This window comes from Mustela lutreola, chromosome 12, assembly GCF_030435805.1.
Source record: "Mustela lutreola isolate mMusLut2 chromosome 12, mMusLut2.pri, whole genome shotgun sequence".
In the NCBI taxonomy this organism is placed as follows: Eukaryota; Metazoa; Chordata; class Mammalia; order Carnivora; family Mustelidae; genus Mustela; species Mustela lutreola.
In genome coordinates, this window is record NC_081301.1 from 67,045,423 (window position 1) to 67,066,721 (window position 21,299).

The 21,299-nt window shown below is 38.9% G+C and overlaps 2 non-coding genes across 2 annotated transcripts; one reads left to right on the forward strand and one right to left on the reverse strand.

Annotated features, from left to right (window-relative positions):
- Positions 1-1,223: 1,223 nt before the first annotated feature.
- Positions 1,224-1,332, forward strand: LOC131813345 (U6 spliceosomal RNA). Its single transcript, XR_009346762.1, has one exon. It is a non-coding gene; the product is annotated as a U6 spliceosomal RNA (small nuclear RNA).
- Positions 1,333-11,701: 10,369 nt separating this feature from the next.
- On the reverse strand, positions 11,702-11,810 carry LOC131813346 (U6 spliceosomal RNA). The gene has a single exon (XR_009346763.1). It is a non-coding gene; the product is annotated as a U6 spliceosomal RNA (small nuclear RNA).
- Positions 11,811-21,299: the final 9,489 nt, after the last annotated feature.

Below are 21,299 nucleotides of genomic sequence, written 5' to 3' on the forward strand. Positions count from 1 at the left end.
TGAGCACTTTTTAATGCTCCTGTTGGTCATTTATATAACTTTTTTGAAAAAAAAGTCTATTGATATCCTTTTGCTATTTTTTAAATTATATATTTTTTTCTATTTGTATCTGTTGGTTATTAACCTCTTTTCAGATATAAGATTTGTAAGTATTTTCTTCCATTCTGTGGATTGTGTTTTCATTCCCTTTTGGTTTTTTTTGGCAATGCAGAAACTTTAGTTTGATGTAATACCATGTATTTATTTTTGCTTTTTTTGCTTGTGTTTTTGGCCTGGTATCCAAAAAACTATTGGCAAGACCAATGTCAAGGAGAATTTTTCCTATGTTTTCCTTTAGGAAATTTAGTTTCATGCATCACATTTAAGTCTTTAATCTATTTCAAGTTAAGATTTATGAGTGATATAAGGTTCCAGTTTCATGCTGGTTTATGTGACTATTCAGTTTTAAATATCATTTATTGAACAGACTATCTTTACCCATTATATATGTTGGCCCCTGTCAAATATTAGGTGACTGTATGAAAGGATTTATTTCTGGACTCTCAATTCTGTTCTACTTGTTTACTGGTCTGTTTTTATGCCAGTATACTTTATTGTTTTGAGCATGAGGGCTTTGTAGTATAGTTTCAAATCAAGAAGTGTAATTTCGCTTCTTCATTCTTTCTCAGAACTGCTTTAATTATTTGTTGTCTTTTATGGTCTCATATAAATTTTAGGATTCTTTACTTCTGTAAAAAAAAATATTGGATTTTTTAAAAAGATTTTTTATTTATTTATTTGACAGAGAGAGATGACAAGCAGGCAGAGAGGCAGGCAGAGAGAGAAGAGGTAGCAGCTTCGTGCTGAGCTGAGAGCCTGATGCAGGGCTCGATCCCAGGACCCTGGGATCATGACCTGAGCCGAAGGCAGCGGCTTAACCCACTGAGCCACCCAGGCGCCCCTAACATTGGATTTTTGATAGGAATTGAATTTACAGATGGTTTTCGGTAGTATGGACATTTTAACAATGTTAATTCTTACCATTCATAAATATGAGCTATCTTTCCATTTATGTCTCCTTCAAATTCTTTATCAATGTCATAGTTTATGGGGTACAGATCTTTCATCTTCTTAGTTAAATCTTTTCCTAAGTATTTTGTTATTTTTGATGCTATTGTGAATTAGATTGTTCTCTTTATTTTTTCAGATAGTTCATCATTAGAGTGTTAAAATGCTCCTGTCTTGTGCTTACTTTGGCAGCACATATACTAAAATTGGAATGATGCAGAGAAGATTAGCGTGATCACTGAGCAAGGATGACATGAAAAACTATTTTAAAAAAACGAAACAAAACAAAATTCCTGTCTTTTATATATTGATCTTGTATTTGGCAGCTTTATTAAATTTGTTTATTCAAAATTTTTTGTGAAGTTTTTAGGATTTTTTTACATGTAAGTTCATGTTATCCAAAAAAAGAAAATTTTACTTCTTCCTTTTTTTTTTTTTTTGGAGTCTTTTATTTCTTTGTGTTCCTTGTTTCTCTGGCTAGGACATCCAGTACTATGTCAAATGAGAGTAGTGAAAGTGGACACACTTGTCTTTTTTCTGATCTTTAAGGGGAAAACTTTCAAACTTTTTTGATTGAATATGAGATTAGCTCTGGGCTTGGGCTTGCAATATGTGTTTTTTCTTTAATGGATTTTTTAAATTATTTTTAAAAATTTTTTTATAAACATATAATGTGTTTTTATCCCTAGGGGTACAGGTCTGTGAATCACCAGGTTTACACATTTCACCGCAGTCACCATCACTCACCATAGCACCTGCTCTCCCCAATGTCCATACCCCCACCATCCTCTCCCAACACACCTCCCCCCAGCAACCCTCATTCTGTTTTGTGAGATTCAGTCTTTTATGGTTTGTCTCCCTCCCAATCCCATCTTCTTGTATTTTTCTTTTCGTACGCCCGAAACCGCCTATGTTGCATCTCCACTTCATCATATCAGGGAGATCATATGATAGTTGTCTTTCTCAGATTGATTTATTTCGCCAAGCATAATACCCTCTAGTTCCATCCATGTCATCACAAATAGCAGGATTTCATTTTTTTGATGGCTGCACAGTATCCCATTTTACATATATACCACATCTTATTTATTGATTGATCCGTTGAAGGACATTTAGGTTCTTTCCATAGTTTAACTATTGTGGACATTGCTGCTATAAACATTTGGGTGCATGTGCCCCTTCAGAATGCCACGTTTGTATCTTTAGGGTATATACCCAGTACTACAATCACTGGGTCATAGGGTACTTCTATTTTCAGCTTTTTGAGGCACCTCCATGCTGTTTTCCAGAGTGGTTGCACCAGCTTGCATTCCCACGTACAGTGTAGGAGGGTTGCCCTTTCTCCACATCCTCGCCAGCATCTGTCATTGACTGACTTGTTCGTTTTAGCCATTGTGAAAGGTGTGAGGTGGTATCTCATTCCGGTTTTGATTTGTATTTCCCTGATGCCGAGTGATGTGGAGCATTTTTTCATGTGTCTGTTGGCCATTTGGATGTATTCTTTGCAGAAATGTCTGTTCATGTCCTCTGCCCATTTCTTGATTGGATTATTTGTTCTTAGGGTGTTGAGTTTGATAAGCTCTTTATAGATTTTGGATAGATACTGGCCCTTTATCTGGTATGTCATTTGCAAAGATCTTCTCCCAGATAACTTCTGACAGTCATCTTTTGGCTTTGTTAACTGTTTCCTTTGCTGTGCAAAAGCTTTTTGATCTGATGAAATCCCAGTAGTTCATTCTTGCCCTTGCTTCCCTTGCCTTTGGCGATGTTCCTAGGAAGAAGTTGCTGCTGCTGAGGTCAAAGAGGTTGCTACCTGTTCTCTCCTCAAGGATTTTGATGGATTCCTTTCTCACATTATGCTTCTTCATCCATTTCCAGTCTATTTTCATGTGTGGTGTAAGGAAATGGTCCAATTTCATTTTTCTGCATGTGGCTGTTCAATTTCCCCAACACCATTTGTTGAAGAGGCTGTCTTTTTTCCATAGGACATTCCTTCCTGCTTTGTTGAAGATTAGTTGACCATAGAGTTGAGGGTGTATTTCTGGGCTCTCTATTCTGTTCCATTGATCTATGTCTGTTTTGGGGACAGTTCCCTACTATCTTGATGATGACAACTTTGTAATAGAGCTTGAGGTCTGGAATTGTGATGCCAACAACTTTGGCTTTCTTTTTCAATATTCCTCTGGCTCTTCGAGGTATTTTCTGGTTCCATATGTATTTTAGGATGATTTGTCCCATTTCTTTGAAAACAATGGATGGGATTTTGATAGGGATTGCATTAAATGTGTAGATTGCTTTAGGTAGCATAGACATTTTCACAATATTTGTTCTTCCAATACAGGAGCATGGAACATTTTTCCATTTCTTTGTGTCTTCTTCAATTTCTTTCATGAGTACTTTAGAGTTTTCTGAGTATAGATTCTTTGTTAGGTTTATTCCTAGGTATCTTAGGGTTTTGCGTGCAGTTGTAAATGGGATTCACTCCTTAATTTCTATTTCTTCAGTCTTGTTGGTATAAAAAAATGCAACCAATTTCTGTTCATTGATTTATATCCTGACACTTTACAGAATTTCTATACAAGTTATAGCAGATTTGGAGTGGAGTCCTTTAAGTTTTCCACATACAGTATCATATCATCTGCAAACAGGGATAGTTTGACTTCTCTTCTGCCAATTTGGCAAAATTTGGATGGCTTTAATTTCTTTTTGTTGTCTGATTGCTGAGGCTAGGACTTCGAGTACAATGTTGAATAGCAGTGGTGATAACGGACATCCCTGCTGTGTTCCTGACCTCAGCGGAAAAGTATTCAGTTTTTCTCCATTGAGAATGATATTTGCAGTGGGTTTTTCATAGATGGCTTTGATAATATTGATAATATGTGCCCTCTATCGCTACACTTTGAAGAGTTTTTTTTTAAGATTTAATTTATTTATTTGACAGAGAGAGATCACAAATAGGCAGAGAGACAGACAGAGAGAGAGATGAGGAGAAGCAGGCTCCCTGCTGAGCAGAAAGCCCAAGGCAGGACTCGATCCCAGGCCCCTGGGATCATGACCTGAGCCGAAGGTAGAGGCTCAACCCACTGAGCCACCCAGGTGGCCCCACTTTGAAGAGTTTTAATCAGGAAGGGATACTGCACTTTGCCAAATGCTTTTTCAGCATCTATGGAGAGTATCATATGGTTCTTGTTCTTTCTTTTATTGATGTGTTGTATCACATTGATTGATTTGCAGATGTTGAACCAACCTTGTAGCCCTGGAATAAATCCCAGTTGGTCGTGGTGAATAATCCTTTTAATGTACTGTTGAATCTTATTGGCTAGTATTTTGGTGAGAATTTTCGCATCTGTGTTCATCAAGGATATTGGTCTGTAGTTCTCTTTTTTGATGGGATCCTTGTCTGGTTTTGGGATCAAGGTGATGCTGGCCTCAGAAAAAAAAGAGTTTGGGAGTTTTCCTTCCATTTCTATTTTTTTGGAACAGTATCATGAGAATAGGAATTAATTCTTCTTTAAATGTTTGGTAGAATTCCCCTGGGAAGCCATCTGGCCCGGGGTTTTTGTTTGTTTGGAGATTGTTGATGACTGTTTCAATCTCCGTACTGGTTATGGGTCTGCTCAGGTTTTCTATTTCTTCCTGGTTCAGTTGTGGTAGTTTATATGTCTCTAGGAATGTATCCATTTCTTACAGATTGTTGAATTTATTGGCGTAGAGTTGCTCATAGTATGTTCTTATAATTGTTTGTATTTCTTTGGTGTTGGTTGTGATCTCTCCTCTTTCATTCATGATTTTATTTATTTGGGTTCTTTCTCTTTTCTTTTTGATAAGTCTGGAAAGGGGTTTATCAATCTTATTAATTCTTTCAAAGAACCAGTTTCCTAATTTCGTTGATTTGTTCTATTGTTTTTGTTGTTGTTGTTGTTGTTGTTTTGTGGTTTTTGTTTGTTTGCTTCTATTTCATTGATTTCTGTTCTGATCTTTATTATTCCTCTTCGCCTGCTGGGTTTAGGCTTTCCTTGTTGTTCTTTCTCCAACTCCTTTAGGTGTAGGGTTATGTTGTGTATTTGAGATCTGAGAGAGAAGCGTGGTGGCACACGTCTGTCACTGCACTCCCCAGGAGCAAGTCTGGGGAAGGCGCAGCTCGCCGCCCCCAGAGAAGAGAAGGAGCCGTTGGCCTTGTGGTCGGGAAAAGGACGGGAAGCAGGGTAGCCTGCCATGGCAGGAAGAGCAGGCCGGTGGCAAGACAAGTGTCACCCGCTCCCTGTGCAGAGAGATGGAAGCCCGGCTGCTAAGGAGACATGAGGGGACGACTAGGGCAGGGAAGCGTGCTCCACTCTGAGGAAGGAGTGTGGGCAGAAGGCAGGCCTGTCCTGTGCCTCTGGTCCCAAGGGGACAGCATCTCCTTGACCTCCTGTCCATAGGGCATACTTGGGCTAGCTACCAGGCGCCATACACAGAACTCGCAGAAACAGCTCCCTCGAGAAACGGGCAGTCAGATGCCATCTTCCTCCAACATGTGACAGAGTTGACGGTGGCAGGGAGTTTGCGGGGTAGGAGTGGGGACAATTCCTCAAAGCTCCCCATTTCAGTGAACGGGCGGGGTTCAGGGATCCTGTCGCCTCTCCTCTCCTGTGGGGAAGGCACTGGCCTTGTCCGCGAATCCGCCCGAGGTCCAGTGCCAAAGGCCAAGCGTTGCCTACACCGGGAGATGGTAGTGTGCATAGAGTGCCATCTTAGGCCACGCACGCTGCTGCAGGGTTTTGACTGTGTCTGCTTAGTTCGTCCTGGCAGGGTGAACCCAGGGCGCCAACATGGAGCCCAGGAAAGCAAGGTCCAAGAGACACCAGCACTCCCGTGACTCTTCTTACCTGATGCGACAGAGCGTACACCCAAAGCCTTTCTGAGGAGGAAGCAGCAGCGAAGTTGGGATCGTGCCAAGATGAAAACCTCTGCAAAAGCATAGCAGTCGCTGGGAAATCAGAGTCGGTTCTGAGGGCTGCTGTTGCTGCTTGCCTGACCCTAGTATTCGCAGCATGATGGGAGAAACCCTCATAGAGCGAAAGCCTCTTTGCCCTGGCATCTCTTCTGGGAAAGCACAGCATTCTTTGGGAAATGAGTCCGGTCTGAGGGATGCTCCTGTGCGCCTGAGCTGGTCTCCTCAGCATGGTGTAATAAACCCGCATGGAGCGAAATCCTCTATGCCTGGGAATCCCCTCTGCCTGAGAGAGAAGCGCGTTTGCGCCTGTGGAAACAGCCTTAAGCAAAGGGACCTGTTTTTCAGTGCGGTCACCAGGAGCATGTCTGTGGAAGGTGAAGCACGCTGCACGGGGAGAAGAGCTGGAGCCGTTGGCGTTCGGGTCTGGACACGGTTGCGAAGCAGGAGAGCCGGCCCTGGCAGGCACAGCGGCCGGTGGAAATACAAGTGTCCCCCACTCCCAGTGAGAGAGACAGAAGCCTGACGGCTAAGGAGACAGAAGGGGATGAGTAGGGCAGGGCACGTGCTCCACTCTTTGAAGGAGTCTGGGCAGAGAGCATGCCTGTCCTGAACCTCTGGGCCCAAGGAGAGAGCAGCTCCTTGGCCACCAGTCCCTGGGGCAGACATGCGTTAGCCACCAGGCGCCTACGCTGAACTCGCAGAAACAGCTCCCTGAAATAACGGGGAGTCAGATGCCGTCTTCCACCAGGATGTGGAAGATTGGAGGAGGCTCCGGGTTTAAGGGGAAGGAGTGGGCACAGTCCCCCAAAGCTCCCTAATCTGTGCACGCCCGAGTGCAGAGATCCTGTAGCCTCCCCTCTCCTGTGGTGAAGGCTCTGGCCTAGACCCCGAGGCTGCCTGATATCTGGAGCAAAAGGAAAAGCCTAACCTACCCCAGGAGATGGTCACAGGCATAGAGTGCCATGCTAGGCCAAGCACGCTGCTGCAGGGTTGTGACTGTGTCTGCTTAGTTCGGCATAACAAGATGAATCCCAGGCATAAACTCGGAGCTTGGGAAAGCAAGTCCCAAGAGGCACCAGCTCTCCCGCGGCTCTTCTTCCATGCCACGCAGAGAGAACACCCAAAGCCTTTCTGAGGAAGCAGCAGCGAAGTGCTTTTCACTCCAAGCCAAAGCCTCAGGGAGAGCACAGCATTCGCTGAGAAATGTTCTGCGGGCTGCTGCTGCTTGCCTGAGCTCAGTCTCGCGGTGGGAGAAACCCGCATACAGCGAAAGCCTCTTTCCTGGGTATCTCCCCTGGGAAAGCACAGCGTTCCTTGGGAAATCAGAGTTGGGTTTGGGGATGCCGCTGCTGCTTGCCTGATCTAGTGTCCGCAGCTCGGTGGAAGATACCCGCATGGAGCGAAATACTCTTTGCCCTAGCATCCCCTCTGCCTGAGAGAGAAGCCAAGTGTTGGGAAGGCGCAGCACGCCGCCCCCGGAGAAGAGAAGGAGCCGTTGGCCTTGGGGTCGGGAAACGCTCGGGAAGCAGGATAGCCTGCCGTGGCACGAACAGCAGGCCGGTGGCAAAACAAGTGTCACCCGCTCCCTGTGCAGAGAGATGGAAGCCTGGCTCCTAAGGAGACATGAGGGGACGAACTAGGGCAGAGGCGCTTGCTCCACTCTTAGGAAGGAATCTGGGCAGAAAGCATGCCTGTACTGTGCGTCTGGTCCCAAGGAGACAGCATCTCCTTGGACACCTGTCCTTGGGGCAGACATGCGCTAGCCACAAGACGCCTACGCTGAACTCGAAGAAACAGCTCCCTGAAATGACGGGGAGTCAGATGCCGTCTTCCTCCAGGAAGTGGAAGCTTGGAGGAGGCACGGGGTTTAAGGGGAAGGAGTGGGCACAGTGCCCCAAATCTCCCTAATCTGTGCACGGGCAGTGTGCAGGGATCCTGTCGCCTCCTCGCTCTTGTGGTGAAGGCATTGGCCTAGACCCCGAGTCTGCCTGAGAGCCGGAGCAAAAGGCAAAGTCTAACCTACCCAGGGAGATGGTCATAGGCATAGAGTGCCATGCTCGGCCAAGCACGCAGCTGCAAGGTTGTGACTGTGTCTGCTTAGTTCGGCATAGCAAGGTGAATCCCGGGCGTAACCTCGGAGCCCGGGAAAGCAAGTCCCAAGAGGCACCAGCTCCTCCGAGGCTCTTCTTCACTGCCGTGCAGAGTGAACACCCAAAGCCTTTCTGAGGAAGCTGCAGCGAAGTGCGGTTCGTGCCATGTGAAAACCTCTGCGAAAGCATAGCAGTCGCTGGGAAATTAGAGTCGGATCTGAGAGCTGCTGTTGCTGCTTGCTTTAGCCTAGTATTTGCAGAACGATGGGAGAAACCCGCATGGAGCGAAAGCCTCTTTGCCCTGGCATCCCCTCTGGGAAAGCCCAGCATTCTTTGGGAAATCAGAGTCCGGTCTGAGGGATGCTCCTGTTTGCTTGAGCTGGTCTCCTCAGCACGGTGTAATAAACCCATATGGAGCGGAATCCTCTATGCCTGGGCATCCCCGCTGCATGGGAGAGAAGCGCGATTGCACCTGTGGAAAGAGCCTTAAGGAAAGGGAAATTTTTTCACTCTGCTCCCCAGGAGCATATGTGTGGAAAGTTCAGCAAGCTGCCGGAGAGAAGAGCAGGAGCCGTTGGACTTCTGGTCTGGAAAAGATTGCGAAGCAGGAGAGCCGGCAATACAAGTATCCCCGGCTCCCAGTGCAGAGAGACAGAAGCCTGGCTGCTAAGGAGACAGGAAGGGATGCGTAGGGCAGGGCGCGTGCTCCACTCTTAGGAAGGAATCTGGGCAGAAAGCATGCCTGTCCTGAGCCTCTGGGCCCAAGGAGACAGCAGCTCCTTGGCCAGCTGTCCTTGGGGCAGACATGCGCTAGCCACCAGGCGCCTACTCTGAACTCGCCGAATCAGCTCTCAGAAATAATGCGGAGTCAGATGCCGTCTTCCTCCATGATGGGGAAGCTCGGAGGAAGCATGGTGTTTAAGGGGAAGGAGTGGGCACAGTCCCCCAAAGCTCCCTAATCTGCGCACGGGCCTAGTGCAGGGATCCTGTCGCCTCCTCTCTCCTGTGGTGAAGGCACTGGCCTAGACCCGGAGTCGGCCTGAGAGCCGGAGCAAATGGCAAAGCCTAACCTACCACATAAGATGGTCATAGGCATAGAGTGCCATGCTAGGCCAAGCACGCTGCTGCAGGGTTGTGACTGTGTCTGCTTAGTTCCGCATAGCAAGGTGAATATCGGGCGTAACCTCGGAGCCCGGGAAAGCAAGTCCCAAGAGGCACCAGCTCTCCCGCGGCTCTTCTTGGCAGAAGAGAAGTCAAACTATCCCTGTTTGCAGATGATATGATACTGTATGTGGAAAACTTAAAGGACTCCACTCCAAATCTGCTATAACTTGTATAGAAATTCTGTAAAGTGTCAGGATATAAATCAATGAACAGAAATTGGTTGCATTTTTTTATACCAACAAGACTGAAGAAATAGAAATTAAGGAGTGAATCCCATTTACAACTGCACGCAAAACCCTAAGATACCTAGGAATAAACCTAACAAAGAATCTATACTCAGAAAACTCTAAAGTACTCATGAAAGAAATTGAAGAAGACACAAAGAAATGGAAAAATGTTCCATGCTCCTGTATTGGAAGAACAAATATTGTGAAAATGTCTATGCTACCTAAAGCAATCTACACATTTAATGCAATCCCTATCAAAATCCCATCCATTGTTTTCAAAGAAATGGGACAAATCATCCTAAAATACATATGGAACCAGAAAATACCTCGAAGAGCCAGAGGAATATTGAAAAAGAAAGCCAAAGTTGTTGGCATCACAATTCCAGACCTCAAGCTCTATTACAAAGTTGTCATCATCAAGATAGTAGGGAACTGTCCCCAAAACAGACATAGATCAATGGAACAGAATAGAGAGCCCAGAAATACACCCTCAACTCTATGGTCAACTAATCTTCAACAAAGCAGGAAGGAATGTCCTATGGAAAAAAGACAGCCTCTTCAACAAATGGTGTTGGGGAAATTGAACAGCCACATGCAGAAAAATGAAATTGGACCATTTCCTTACACCACACATGAAAATAGACTGGAAATGGATGAAGAAGCATAATGTGAGAAAGGAATCCATCAAAATCCTTGAGGAGAGAACAGGTAGCAACCTCTTTGACCTCAGCAGCAGCAACTTCTTCCTAGGAACATCGCCAAAGGCAAGGGAAGCAAGGGCAAGAATGAACTACTGGGATTTCATCAGATCAAAAAGCTTTTGCACAGCAAAGGAAACAGTTAACAAAGCCAAAAGATGACTGTCAGAAGTTATCTGGGAGAAGATCTTTGCAAATGACATACCAGATAAAGGGCCAGTATCTATCCAAAATCTATAAAGAGCTTATCAAACTCAACACCCTAAGAACAAATAATCCAATCAAGAAATGGGCTGAGGACATGAACAGACATTTCTGCAAAGAATACATCCAAATGGCCAACAGACACATGAAAAAATGCTCCACATCACTCGGCATCAGGGAAATACAAATCAAAACCGGAATGAGATACCACCTCACACCTTTCAGAATGGCTAAAACGAACAAGTCAGTCAATGACAGATGCTGGCGAGGATGTGGAGAAAGGGCAACCCTCCTACACTGTACGTGGGAATGCAAGCTGGTGCAACCACTCTGGAAAACAGCATGGAGGTGCCTCAAAAAGCTGAAAATAGAAGTACCCTATGACCCAGTGATTGTAGTACTGGGTATATACCCTAAAGATACAAACGTGGCATTCTGAAGGGGCACATGCACCCAAATGTTTATAGCAGCAATGTCCACAATAGTTAAACTATGGAAAGAACCTAAATGTCCTTCAACGGATCAATCAATAAATAAGATGTGGTATATATGTAAAATGGGATACTGTGCAGCCATCAAAAAAATGAAATCCTGCTATTTGTGATGACATGGATGGAACTAGAGGGTATTATGCTTGGCGAAATAAATCAATCTGAGAAAGACAACTATCATATGATCTCCCTGATATGATGAAGTGGAGATGCAACATAGGCGGTTTCGGGCGTACGAAAAGAAAAATAAAAGAAGATGGGATTGGGAGGGAGACAAACCATAAAAGACTGAATCTCACAAAACAGAATGAGGGTTGCTGGGGGGAGGTGTGTTGGGAGAGGATGGTGGGGGTATGGACATTGGGGAGAGCAGGTGCTATGGTGAGTGATGGTGACTGCGGTGAAATGTGTAAACCTGGTGATTCACAGACCTGTACCCCTAGGGATAAAAACACATTATATGTTTATAAAAAAATTTTAAAAAATAATTTAAAAAATCCATTAAAGAAAAAACACATATTGCAAGCCCAAGCCCAGAGCTAATCTCATATTCAATCAAAAAAGTTTGAAAGTTTTCCCCTTAAAGATCAGAAAAAAGACAAGTGTGTCCACTTTCACTACTCTCATTTGACATAGTACTGGATGTCCTAGCCAGAGAAACAAGGAACACAAAGAAATAAAAGACTCCAAAAAAAAAAAAAAAAGGAAGAAGTAAAATTTTCTTTTTTTGGATAACATGAACTTACATGTAAAAAAATCCTAAAAACTTCACAAAAAATTTTGAATAAACAAATTTAATAAAGCTGCCAAATACAAGATCAATATATAAAAGACAGGAATTTTGTTTTGTTTCGTTTTTTTAAAATAGTTTTTCATGTCATCCTTGCTCAGTGATCACGCTAATCTTCTCTGCATCATTCCAATTTTAGTATATGTGCTGCCAAAGTAAGCACAAGACAGGAGCATTTTAACACTCTAATGATGAACTATCTGAAAAAATAAAGAGAACAATCTAATTCACAATAGCATCAAAAATAACAAAATACTTAGGAAAAGATTTAACTAAGAAGATGAAAGATCTGTACCCCATAAACTATGACATTGATAAAGAATTTGAAGGAGACATAAATGGAAAGATAGCTCATATTTATGAATGGTAAGAATTAACATTGTTAAAATGTCCATACTACCGAAAACCATCTGTAAATTCAATTCCTATCAAAAATCCAATGTTAGGGGCGCCTGGGTGGCTCAGTGGGTTAAGCCGCTGCCTTCGGCTCAGGTCATGATCCCAGGGTCCTGGGATCGAGCCCTGCATCAGGCTCTCAGCTCAGCACGAAGCTGCTACCTCTTCTCTCTCTGCCTGCCTCTCTGCCTGCTTGTCATCTCTCTCTGTCAAATAAATAAATAAATAATCTTTTTAAAAAATCCAATATTTTTTTTTACAGAAGTAAAGAATCCTAAAATTTATATGAGACCATAAAAGACAACAAATAATTAAAGCAGTTCTGAGAAAGAATGAAGAAGCGAAATTACACTTCTTGATTTGAAACTATACTACAAAGCCCTCATGCTCAAAACAATAAAGTATACTGGCATAAAAACAGACCAGTAAACAAGTAGAACAGAATTGAGAGTCCAGAAATAAATCCTTTCATACAGTCACCTAATATTTGACAGGGGCCAACATATATAATGGGTAAAGATAGTCTGTTCAATAAATGATATTTAAAACTGAATAGTCACATAAACCAGCATGAAACTGGAACCTTATATCACTCATAAATCTTAACTTGAAATAGATTAAAGACTTAAATGTGATGCATGAAACTAAATTTCCTAAAGGAAAACATAGGAAAAATTCTCCTTGACATTGGTCTTGCCAATAGTTTTTTGGATACCAGGCCAAAAACACAAGCAAAAAAAGCAAAAATAAATACATGGTATTACATCAAACTAAAGTTTCTGCATTGCCAAAAAAAACCAAAAGGGAATGAAAACACAATCCACAGAATGGAAGAAAATACTTACAAATCTTATATCTGAAAAGAGGTTAATAACCAACAGATACAAATAGAAAAAAATATATAATTTAAAAAATAGCAAAAGGATATCAATAGACTTTTTTTTCAAAAAAGTTATATAAATGACCAACAGGAGCATTAAAAAGTGCTCAACGTAAAAACTCAGGGCAAAGTCATTATGTTGTTGTTGTTGTTGTTTACCTCTGAAAAACACAACAAGATATTACTACCTATTAGAATATATAAAACCAAAAAATTAAAACTGACAAATTTTGGTAAATATTGGGGAAAATGGGGAACTTATGTACTGTGATAGGGATATAAATTTGTATGGAAAACAGTATGGAGATTATTCATATTATTAAAAGTAAAATCACCATATGATTCAGTAATCCCACCTCTAGGTATATATCTAAAGGAAACGAAGTCACTATTCGAAGACATATCTGCACTCTTATGTTCATTATAAAATTATTAACTCTAAGCAAGAGATGGAAATAACTTCAGTATCCATATTGGGTGAATGGATAAAATAAGTATGGTAAATATATACTATGGAATACTACTGAACCATGAAAAATTAAGAAATACTGCCATTTACAACAGCATGGATGGATCTTGAAGGTTTTATACTAAGTGAAATATTTCAAAGATTTTATATATATTTTAATTTATGTATTATGATATCCCTTACATACAGAATCTGAAGAAAAAGCAAACTAATGGAAACTTAGAGTTGAGTTGACAAGAGGTGAACCTGGGGTGGAATAAGGTGGTCAAAGGGTACAAACTTGCAACTATAATATGAAAAAGTTCTGGGGATCTTATGTACAGTATGATGATCATAGTTAATAATATATACATACATTTTTATTGTGCTTCCCTTTATTAAACTTTGCATATATCACATTCTTACAAGTTGAAAGTTTATATCAATCTTGTATAAAAGAGGTCTGCTGCCACCATTTTTCTAACGACATTTGTTCATTTTGTGTCTCTCTGTCACATGTTGGTAATTCTTGCAATATTTCAAGTTTTTTCATTATTATTGTATTTGTTATGGTGATCTGTGATCAGTAATTATGACCCACTGAAAACTCAGAACTAGTTTACTTAAGGTATATACCTTGTTTTTTCTTAAAGGCATAATGCTTTTGAACAGTGCAGTATAGTGTTTATTTTTTATATGCACTGGGAAACATAATTTTTTATTTGCACTGAGAAACCAAAAAAAAAAAAAATAATAATAATAATTTGACTTAGTTTATTGAGATAATCACTTTATTGAGGCGGTCTGGAACAAAACCCACAAGACCTCTGAAGTTTATCTCTACGGTACTATATACATAAAAGTTGCTAAGAGAGTAGATCTTAAAATTCCTTACCATACATGCATAAAAAACAGTGGCAACTATATGAGATAGTAGATGTATTAACATTTTTATGTAGATTATATTGCAATACAGATGTATGCCAATTTATCAAATTGTACAAAATTTACACAATGTTAAAAGTTTGCAATGTTATAAGAAATCATTTCTTATATTTATAAATTATAATATGTCGATTATTTTTCAATAAAGCTGGAAAAAACTTTTAGTAGAATTAATCTATTTTTCAAAAAAGGAAGTAAGGAAGTAGAAACTGCATCTAACTCTGAAATAATCGAATATAAAATCCATTTTAGTTCTATACACTGGGACAAAAACTATTACTTAGTTTACAATGAAGGAGTACTTAGGAAGCATGAAGGATGGTCTATAAATAAGGCTGAAAGAGCTCAGTTTTAAGGTTTAAATTTAAAATCTTCTTTTGAAATACTAAACTGACCACCCAGTTTTCCAAACATAAATGTCTTAACTGCATGAATTTATTTCATACAACTCTATCATCTAGTTTCATAAGAAAGCAGCATGCAAATTTTGAATAAGACAGACTTGCTTAAGTTTCTTTATGTTCAACAGTAAAGGATACTTCCCTAAAAAGAAGAAAAATCAGCGTATTTATTATGATAATTATTATTCATAATGAGATTCATATTGAATTAGGGAATATATATCCTCAGAGGGGGTAAAGTAAAATGAAATTTATTTTGGTAAATGTGTCTATGAATAGTCAATACAATGCCTCAATATAAATGAATATTATCATTTTGAACAATTTAATTACTATTATTAGAATTATTATAAGTATAAAAATAGCTATCATTTTAGCATGGAATATGAGATTCTCATGCTCCATGCTTCATCACATCCACACAACAATTCTGCATAATAAGTATTATCATCACCATTTCATGGGTGAAAACACTGAGGCTAACACATTTAGATAACTGGTTTATGATTACATGGCTAGTAAGGATGCATCACACTAATTTAGGCTTTATGATTTCAGAACTGTACTCTTTCCACTGCACATTCTATTACTCTGTAAATACTTGGCTTGTTTTCATTTAGTTCTTTAATTTTATTCATGTGGTGATGGCTTAAAGCTTCATTTAAAGGAAGCTTAAAAAATTCATTTAACCAAAAGCTCCCAAGAATTAAAAATGTCATGGATATCATTAGTTAATGGGTAACTATATATTTTCCACTCTAGTGAGATAACAATCAGAGTATTTTTCTAAGTTTTAGTCTCTGAGTGTTCAAAAGGACTTTGTTAAAATAGAAATATTTAGACAAAGGTGATCAAAAGTCTGGATCAGGTCACCTTAAGATAAATATTAGGAAACTGAGGAAACAAATGGAGATTTGAACACTGAGCTATGATATAATGAATGGTTTAAAGTATTTAGTAGAGCATAGAAAAGCCCTTTAAAGCCTGGGCTTAGCCTAGCATTGCAGCTTCTGGGATATCTGTCTATCTATCATCTACCTAGCTATTCATCTATCTATCTATCTAGATGTAAATTTGAAAACTTTTTCAACTTAAAGATTTTGAGAAATAGAACATAATTAGCACCATAGAAGATCTGTTTATGATAACAACCTAGCCCCTCCTCCCAGTTTGTTAATATTCTCTCTTATTTAATGTAACATTGTGCAAATAGACCACTACTGATCTGCCATTATGAATGAAATAACTATAATCATCTGTTTGCATATCCTGGTGAAAATATTCATTTAGTTCCATGTTGTATTTCTAGGAATGGACCAAATTTTTTTTTTAATTTTTAAGTTTTCTAAATATTGTCCAACTTACCTCATATGTTTTTATTATGTGCACTGTCATTCCTTCACATTCTTGCAAGACATTTTCACTGTTGCCCAATATGGTAAGTGTGTAATAGTATGTCATTCCAGGTTTTCATTTATTTTTAATTTAATTTAATTGAATTCCAGATTCATAATAAAGATAAACAGTTTTTATATATGAGTGGCCATTTGGATTACCCTTTCTGTAAAGTACATGCTCAAATCTTTTGATATCTTAACATTGTGTCATACTGATTTCTTGAAGAGTAGATTTTCTGAATGAACTTTTAGCTGTGTAGGTCTTCTCTATTTTATTATGAACTTGTTTTCATTTCAAAATCTTTATATTTATTTTCATAAACTGCTTTTATTTTGTTTTGTCTATTATCTATCTATCTATCTATTTATTTGCAAGCAAGAGAGCGAGCGAGCAAGTGAGAGCGTAGGGAGGGATAGAAAAAGAAGGGAAAAGAATCTTAAGCAGGCTCCAGGCTCAGCACAGAGCCCAACACTGGGCTCTATTTCACAACCCTGACATCATGACCTGAGCCAAAATGAAAGAAAGAAAATAAAAATAAGGTGTTAAAAAAAAAGGAAAAAGAATTGGAGGTTTAATTAAGTGAGCCACCCAGGCACCCCTGTGGTATCTTAAATTAGCTGTCATATCTTTAAAGTTCTAGAGTATCCATTTAATTCATTTATAAAATCTTTCTCAATATCATTTTTAGTTTCAGTTTTTTGTTCAATTTGCTTCCCCTCTCATTTCTTTGAGCAGAGTAATCAAGCCATTTTACAATCTTTATTGATCATTTTAACATCATACTTAATCCCATTTTGTCTATCAAATATTGTTAATGGTTTTACTCTGTGTGCTCTGTTACATTTTGCTATGTTCAAGGCATTATATTTGAAACTCTTATTGAGTAGGGATAATTAAGAGCTATAATAATGGTATGGTCCTCCTTGGCAGGATTTTCTCTTATATCTGAGACTCTACAAGACAATCATATTCCAAATTCAGTGATTGACTTTCTCAGTTTACACAGAAGGCAAGGTAGGCTATAGTCTTATTTCTGCTTCTCCTTGTGCTTTGGGGATCTCAACTTAAATTTGGGTTGTACCAAAGTTTTCAAATTTGATTGCTGCTGGATTTTGAATTTTGTTTCTCTAGTATCAAGTGTCTAGTAAAAACACAGTTCAGAGTGTTTTAGCAGTTTCAAATGCTCTCATAGCTAAAATGGCTTCAGGCATATATCTCTAGACTCTCATTGTGTTTCGTATTTTGACCCAGTAATCCCTCACTTATTTTTATAATCATTCTGATATTTTTAACTTTAAAAGCTATTTTGTCTGGATTTTTAAGTTGTCTTAAGTAGGAGTTTTTAGATCACCATTACTAGAAGCAACAACAAATATACATGAAAATTTCTGCAGTAGTTTATCACATCTTTATGGCTTTGAACATCCATAAGCCGAGGCATCCTTCTCTAATCACTTAGGCTAACTCCAATTTACCCTTTAAAACAACACAAGAATTGCTTCATTTAAGAACATGTTCAGGGATGACTCTTCCCCACTGTTCTTACCAACATTCCCACACACTCTTTGCTACCCACACCTTGTTTATGAACTTTCATTAGGTATATCAGCGTCACCAGAATTTTGCTCTATTGTATTTTTGTCCTTTAGAGCTTTAGTTAAATATGAATTCCATAGAATGTCTGTCCCTTCTCTTTCAAACCTGGGTTCGTTATTTCTTCTCATTCTTTGTCAGAAGCTACTTTATTTACAGCTGTATTGTGACTTTGGAGCCTTTACAGTTTTTTGACTGGAAAAATCACCCATCCCTGAGATTTTTACGCAGCTTTCTAGCTGATATTATTCAGAAATCTGTTCAACACAGACTTTTTAAGGAAGCCCCTTTCAGACCACTCAGTTACAAAACCTCTTCTCAATCACTGCTCTTTTTAAAATGTGCTTATTTAGTTCAAATATGCATCACTATTAAAGAAAAACCAGTACGATTTTTTTCTTTTTAAAGTTGGCTTACCTATTATCTATCTCTCCCATTAAAATGATTCCTCTGGGCTGGGGTTTTGTTGTGCTCATCTTAGGCCAGGCACTCAATAAATTGTCTCTGAATGATTGAATTTTTTGACTCCCTTGCTAGATTCTCAACTTCATGAGGCCAAGGATTGTTCTATTCAGTCCTTCTTTATCCTCAATGTCTGTTAAAATTCAGTCACTTACGTGACTAATGGGAAAAATCACAGAAAGAAAGAGTTAAAACTACAGAAAAACCCCGTAGGTTCAATAACACAAAGCTTTCTAAAATTATTTAGCCCAAGAATTGAATACTGGCTGCACTTTGGATTTTTTTACATGGTATTGAATTTAATTTAAATGGAAATAATTGAATGGTAGAATTATAAAAAAAAATTATAAAAGCAACTTGCTCCTTAAAGTAAGAATTATATAGGGCATCTCTTCTAGAAGCAAAATTTTCAAATGTCAAACATCTGAAAGCATAGAAGGAGAAGTAAGAGTGTGAATTGTACTTCAATGCTCTTTTCTTTATATTCAGCAAACAGCTTCATTCACACCTTTCCAGTTTTTTCAACTCTTTTGACAAAGCCTTCAGAGGAGTTACTGCTGATGACCACCATCACAGCCTGACAGGAGAAATTTTATAAAGAAAAATAATAGCATGTTTTTCCCAAATTGTTAAGGATATCGTGAAGCTCTGTTGGATTCAAAGGAGGAATGTGCAATTCCATGCTATACATAATAATAACTAATTTTAATAGTGGCTTTGCAATTTTTCAGATATATCCATTTACTGAAACCACTATCAAATAAACAAAAACAAACAAATTAACAGGGGTTTGAGACAGGAATTATCTAATCTAAAAATAGCACATGTTCACAGAATACACAACACATACCCCAAGTACAACTCTAGGTTTCAAGTAATAGTCAAAACAATAGTAAACATGATTCAGACCCTACCAGTCAAATCATAAATGGGACCTTAACTGTAAATCCTTATCTTTAGATCAAAGCGGGTAATTGGGTGCTGAAGATACATTATAGAACTAATATGTTATAGAACTCCTCTGAAATGAGTCATTTATTCCATCACTTTTCCTGCACAGCTGCTGACCCATGTTTTGGTTCCTGGAAATAGCTGCTACACTGTCACACTTCTTAAAAGCACATATATTGATAACTCTACTCATTCCTCCATTCCTCTGTGACTGTCACTGTGTTAAAATGTGGAGTCAGCTGACTCACTTGTGGTGGTAATAAAGTAGATGAGTTTGCAAAGTATTTTGTTATTTCTAAAAATGCAAAAACCAAATTACATTGAAATCATAAGGGGTGTTTCAGGCAGAGCTGTAGGATGTGGTTTCTTGTGTAATCCACAGATATTAGCTCCAACACATATTTAAACTCTCCTCTAGGAGCAACCTTAGTGGTAAAACAAGAAGATAAACAGATGTATACACACCCCGGCACAAAATTATCACTTATGTTTGGCTTCCTAGTCTCCTCGTGTTACTTATTTATCTTAACTTCTCTCTGAAATCAGGGAACACAGAATCTCAATCAGTTGACATTTTTCTACTGAGTTACCCAATAGTCTGATCATACCCCTAAGACTTTTTTAAATTATTTCACTCATAATCCCAAATCTGCTTTGCTTCCTCATCTTAGTACACTGTAATTTGATTTCAAAATGAGGACAGTTGTCAGTAATGCCACATTCATTCATCTATTTTACAATTCCATGTACTTAGAACTATGAAGATATGTTAATAACATCCATTCCAATAAGCCACCCTAAATTTATTATCATGAAACAAGACCTCAAGAAAGAGAATTCAAAATCATCCATGTATTTTCAATGTATTGCAATAAAGCCTTTATCAATAGACTTCCCTGTGCACATGGTGGTCAAATTGCTGGTGAAAACCAGCCAGATCTATTACAAGCTTTCTCATGGCTTCTAGGAAACCCAAGTGAGCCTTTTTTGATACTGGGAAGGGATAAAGCAGGGAAGGGATAAACAGTGATGTAAGAATTGGCTAGACAAAAGTAATGACTCTCATTACAAAGTGAGTATTTTAAAGCAAAAGAGCCTGTTGGGAATATTGTTTCATAAAATAGTGTTTTTTTTTAAATTAACTTTTTAAAATTCAATTAGTTAACATATAGTGTACCATTAGTTTCAAATGCAGATTCCAGTTATTCATCCATAGCATATAATAGCTAATGCTCAGTACTTACTGTTATAGCTTCTTGAAAGCAGAATTTTTACCCCCTGAGCCACCCAGGCGCCCTTGAAAGCAGAATTTAAGATCATATTTTCTGATTACTTCCATGTAGTACAACACTTTCCTGCTAGCAACCTTCAAAACATACTGTTTGTAAGAGGAATTTCTTTAATAATAAATAAATAGGAATTTATTTTAATTTATAATTATATAAAATAAATAGGAATTTATTTAAATTTATTTAAATATTGCACACTGTTTCATTGTTCATAAATAAGGTGATGATATTATAGCCATTAGTTTGTAGCACTGATATATCACTTTCTTTTTACCTCTCAGTGCATTCACTTTGCACAAAATAGATATATATTTTAAACGAATCTGAATCTGTGGCAAACTTTTAAAAAACCCTATACAGTAAAGTTTATCATTTTAAGTAATCTCAATTATCTTCCTCAATTGTGATAGTACATCCTTCTATCCAGGCCAGATATTGTATGAGGGATTTGAAGAGACATACTTTTCTAAATTTCACTTTTCTCATCTGCAAAATGCTGATCATGATCCTACAATAATATACACTTACAATTTTCTGATGAAAATTTATTTATTTATTTTAAGATTTTATTTCTTTATCAGAGAGAGTGGGCGAGAGAGCAAGCACAGGCAGACAGAATTGCAGGCAGAGGCAGAGGGAGAAGCAGGCTCCCGGCCGAGCAAGGAGCCCGATGCGGGACTCAATCCCAGGACGCTGGGATCATGACCTGAGCCAAAGGCAGCTGCTTAACCAACTGAGCCACCCAGGCATCCCTTTTGATGAAAATTTAATCTGTATAAACAATATATTTGCTGTAATGCGTGGTTCATGGAAAACATCTTATTTAATTATAAGCAACAACAGTATTAGAAATTAAGTAAATGTGTCTATAATATTTAAAGTTTTAACA